The sequence below is a fragment of the Mus caroli genome, chromosome 18 (genome assembly GCF_900094665.2).
Source record: "Mus caroli chromosome 18, CAROLI_EIJ_v1.1, whole genome shotgun sequence".
Taxonomy (NCBI): Eukaryota; Metazoa; Chordata; class Mammalia; order Rodentia; family Muridae; genus Mus; species Mus caroli.
The window spans coordinates 78,992,553-78,997,684 of record NC_034587.1 but is presented as its reverse complement, the minus strand read 5'-3'; the positions used below and the strand labels follow the sequence as shown (position 1 = coordinate 78,997,684).

Here is a 5,132-nt window from a genome sequence, read left to right as displayed (position 1 = left end):
TCACTCTTTTCTCCTCTCCCATTGTCTTCTGGGAAAATCCCCCAATCTAATCTTGCAGCTCAATCGTTTTAGACTGTTTCTTCTGTCTCTTGTTTATGTTGGATGCTTATTGTTTCCACTTTGGGACACACACACACACACACACACAATACACAAACCTAGAGCACTGTATATTTTAGACACATCTCCAGTCCTTTCCAAAGCCATCCCTCTCAGTGACAAGGACTTTTCTGGAAGCCTTTGGAGTACTGATGGTGACTTGTCACTGTGATGCAGGCACCTTCTGGAAGCTCCACAGTAGGTGACTTCCCAGTGGATGGCCAGAAGCTTCCTGGGAGGTTAGTGAAATTCAAGTGACAAGGGTGTTATCAAGCTTGAGCACAAGAATCAAGGAATAAGTGGACAGGCCAGGGCGTGAGGCTCCAGACAAGGGCTTGCAGCTCAAATGTCTGTCAGTCAGTACAGAGGCGAAGGAAAATGAGCACACAGCAGAGAAAGGCTCCGGGTAAACAGAGTAACTGTTCCTTGTTACATAATCATCGCAGAATTAAATGATGAGAAACCAGACTCTGGGCGATGAGCGGCAAGAGTGATGACACTCAGCAGACACGGGCTGTGCCAGGGCACGGCTCTCGCTCTTCACAGCCAAGTGTTTGCTACCTCTTCCTCAGTATAATCACCTCCATGTCGAACCGCTGATCTGTTAGAGAACTCTATGTAGCGTGCACATGAGCACGTGCATGTGTGGAAGTGAATCGAAGGGTCAACAGCAATGCATGCCTCTGTATAACCTTTCCAAGAACAGAGACCGAGAGGGCTTATCTGAAAAGAAATGCAAACAGAATTATAGTTGGAAATAGACCTGGGGGGGGGGGCGGGAAAGACAATTTTTTAAAACTCTTCATGTCTCACAAGAGTTTCATCTAAGCTGGTTGGCCTAGTAGAGGCATTGATATATTATTTACTGATGAAAGCAAAACACACAGCCAGCTCCTGTGTGCATTGGCTTCTGCCCTGGGAAGCAGAGCCACTGCTAATCACGTCACAATTAACATGTCAGCAGAATTGGGAAGTAACCTGGCTGTCACTAGAAGGCACCTTCCATTTCAATAACGGTATTGCACTGTGATGTGTGTCGTGGTGTGGTGGCTGGCAGCCTGTGGTGCGGGTGCAGAACTGGCACGGAACATTCTCTGTGACCCCCTGTGTCACCCAGCGTCACTGCCTGAACACACTTTAGTTGGCACAGTTAGGCCCTAAAGCTTGCTGCTGTTTTGATTATTTTGCAAGATTGGGATGGAGGACTCAAAAGCACCGGTAATCCTGATCCTGGAGCCATGCACTTACAGTCCAGCTGAGGGTTACATTAGCGAATGAGACTGGATCTAAAAACAAAAATAAAATAGCACCATCGTTTTCCTCTAAAAAATAATGGGAGTGATAAAGAAATCAAATGGTTTTGCAACAGTGGGGAGAAGATTGCCACTGTTTAAATATCAATTCTAAAAACCAGGCATGACATGTGTGGCTGGCTATCTGTATTACGGCATTGGGAGGCTGAGGCCACAAGTTCTAGGCCAGCCCAGGCTACATCATAAGACTTTATCTCAGATAACAAATATAGAGACTGGAGAAATGGCTCAGTGGTTAAAAGCAACTGTCAGCATCCACATGGCAGCTCACAACTGTATATAACACCAGTTCCAGGAGATCTGGCACCTTTTTTGGTCTCTGCCTGTACCAGGCAAGTACATGGTGCACAGACACTCATGTAGGTAGACATATACATTAAACAAAAAAATACATTTGAAAAAAATAAACAAAAAGAACCACCACAAATATAAATTTCTTAACCTTTTCCCTAGTACCTTAACTTGCAGAGAGTACTATATATGCAAAAATTCTGAGACTTTCTTTTCCCAGGGTCTCCTGGGAAACTCTGAACATCGCAGAGGAATGGGTCAAGTTACCTGCTTCCATCTCGTAGGACTGATAGATAAGCCTGCTAGGCTTGTCACCCAGTTCCACCCACACAGGAGAGCAAGTACCCTCCCCTTGGGCCTTGAGGTTTATAGCCTGGCCCTGTTTCCTTTGTCTCTGATTTCTGTTTATAGCTGTATATGTGTAAGAACCAGGAATACCTAACGGGAGCAGGTACACTAATCTTTACCCAATCCCTCTGCATTGGCGCGAGAGCTTCATATTTTGAAGCAAGGATCCTGCCAAGCTATGATGGGCATAACAGAACTCCAGGGAGCCAGTGCGGACCCCCTGGAAGGACCCTCCTTTCTGCTGACTGTTATTATCAGTCTTTATACTTTTATACCGAGTCCACCTGATGATACCGCTATTGTTTCCCTCTATAATCGATGGCCACATAGAATTAATCCTTTTAGGAGCTGAGCTGTTTTAGGGAGGATCCCTCACAAAAAGTTTCCAACAAGTCTTAGATAATGTGAGTTTATATTATAGGTAGACAGACGCCATGGATAAAGAGTTTGGGTATGGCCTCCTCCCGAAAACTCTGACATTTCTTCAAAGTCACGGAATTTCTAAGTCTGGGCATAGATGGCATCTGTGTGATATGAGGTGAATCATTTGACTCCTTCAGACTCAGGTTCCCTGTTTGCAACATGACAGTGACTTCTACAGCTGGGTGTGACTCGGGAAGACCCACACAGCCTTCAGTCGTGCCTGGAGGCAGATGCTGTCATGAAACAGTCCATCTTGGGTGAGGTAGGAAAGTTCCTAGCTTTTCTCCCTCCGAGGTCCTCCCTCCAGGTTGTCACAGGTTTTATTTAGTCTGTTTCTATTCAGCAAGACCCTAAGAGAAGCAACTTGGAGAAGAAAGGATTTACTCTGGCTCATGCTTTGTTGAATATGATCCAACGTGACCGGAGTAGTTCCTGGCTGTGGCTTGGGAACTTTTCAGGAGGGCTGCTCACATCTTTGTGGTGAACAGAAAAAAAAAGAGGGACACAGAAGGAAACAAGGTCAGGCTGTGAACCTCAAGGCCTGCCTTCCGGTAATCCACTTCCTCCAGTGTGACTCAATTACCTTCCGGTGTCACAACCTCCCGGGACAGCGCCACCATCTGGGGACCAAAAGTTCAAAAAAAACGTGAGCAGAGGTGGGGTTGGGGGAGCTTTTCACATCCAAACAATAATGTGACTGTTGTCCTCAGTTTTTTTGTAAATGTAGAAACGATGCTGTGAGATTATTTCACAAATACTACAATAACTTCATGTTGATACCTGGTTTGAAAGAAGATTGCCAGATGGAACCACGGGCGTTCGGCTGACTGGTTAGACTTCTGTTATCTGGGCTTTTGCAAGCCTCTGCTTCCACAACTGTGAAGTGGACATTTTTTTACCGTCACACCCAGATTCCTGTGGGGGAGAGACTGAGATAATTTATGGGCAGGTTTCTCAGCCTGTTCTTTAAAGCTGTTGGGCACCAGGCCCCCACTGGCCTTTTCAGAGCTTTCCTAATTTTCGAGAGGTTTTAAAAGTAACAAGCCAAAGAAATGTTTGTTGGAATGACGGGTCAATTTAACTAACCTCAGATGGCTGCAGAAACAATTCGCTGATTCACTGAATCTGCCAAGCACAGGACTTTTAGTGTTTTTCTGTTAAAGGAGACCCATTCACTATCTTATCGTTTAATTGGAGAGTATCTGTTTATAGAGAGCTTGTTTGTTCCGAATTGTCCCTTTGTCTCCCCCTGCTCTGCAGACTGCTTCTTTTGAGGGGAAGTGCCTGTGTGCAGGCACCATTTCTTTCGTGCTTTTAGACTTCGAGTTTTTTGACTTGAGGATATTTATGGACATAGACTCAGGTTTCGGGGAGGGGGGAGGGGTGAAAGGAGAAGAGCTCCGGCCAATCAGAAGGCGCTCTGGCTCAGCTCATTTGCATCTCACAGCCCACTTTGCAGCGGCGCAGCGACTCCGGGAGAATTATCGTTGGGGCGACGTCGCAGCTTAGCTACGGTTTCCCCGGCCGCCAGGGTCCTGCCAGGGTCGTTCGATGATCGATGTTTCTGGAGTGCATGAGGCGCTTAGGGCCGGCAGAGCTGTCTGGCGACGGTAGAGTCGCGCCCATCATGTGATCGCACCTGAAAAGACACGAATGGCAATGAGCCTTTTGCTCTCTGTTATCATTGCACTCAAATACACTGATTGATAGCTTGCTATTTCTCTTTGGTGCAGTGTGACATCAGGACCTGCAACAAGGCAAGCACGTACGAAAAAGCTTTTAATACAAAAGCCCCATCCCTCTGTTTTGCGATGTTGTTGTTGTTGTTCTAAAATTGGGAAGTGTGTTACTAGGGCCAAGATCCAAACCAAAATAAAAAAAGGCATTAAATAAACCTTGAATTAACTGTATTCATTCTTCCTATATTTTCTGTAAAGAGTTTCTTGACTGTCCCTTAATCATATTGCTAGCACAGAAGTTCTAATATTTCTTGTTTCCAGCTTTGCAATGCTCTCTTTTCACCTCTAGATGCTGGCTTGCCAATAGGCCCACGGTTGAAAACAGATCTTATATGAGTATCTGCACCAAAGCCCATAATGAATGCCAGAAAAGAGACAGGAACCTTCCTTAAACGCCCTCTGGGCTGGGGCACTGTGGCGTTCCAGGAGTAATTCGGGGTGGGGGTGGGGAATTAAGGCTTTCAAAATGCAGTGTTAATATTTGTTTACATGAAGCCATTTAAGGAGAAAATAAAAATGGAAAGCTAAGCTCAGAATACAAACGTGATTTGTGCCAGACACACCCAGGCCAGAGGTGGGAGGAATGCACATTTAGGAACCCGGAAGGAGGGGGAGGAGAGGAAGAAAGGAGCAGGCTGTCAACCAGCACACTGCCTTCCAGAGCGGGTTTCTCTGAAGACCTTTCTCATCTGGAAAGCTGCCTGGCTCTCACACCCTCTCTGAAGTCCTGTTTTCCCAGGAGATCCAGCCCTGTCCCCATTTGCTTCAGACATGAAAATGACTCTGTGCTTTATAGTGTTTGTGGCAAAGAAGTGAATAGGGAAATTGAAAGAGCATTAAGGTCTACATAACGCTTAGAGATCCCCTCCCCTCTAAAATCTGTTGGAATAAACTATTAAAATTTTATATTGAATTTTCG

At 45.7% G+C, this 5,132-nt stretch overlaps 1 long non-coding RNA gene across 1 annotated transcript; it reads right to left on the bottom strand.

The window, feature by feature from the left end:
- Positions 1-504: 504 nt before the first annotated feature.
- Positions 505-3,794, bottom strand: LOC110285178. The gene is made up of 3 exons (XR_002377027.1): positions 3,561-3,794; positions 3,058-3,389; positions 505-822 (listed from the first exon to the last, which is right to left on the bottom strand). It is a non-coding gene; the product is annotated as an uncharacterized LOC110285178 (long non-coding RNA).
- Positions 3,795-5,132: the final 1,338 nt, after the last annotated feature.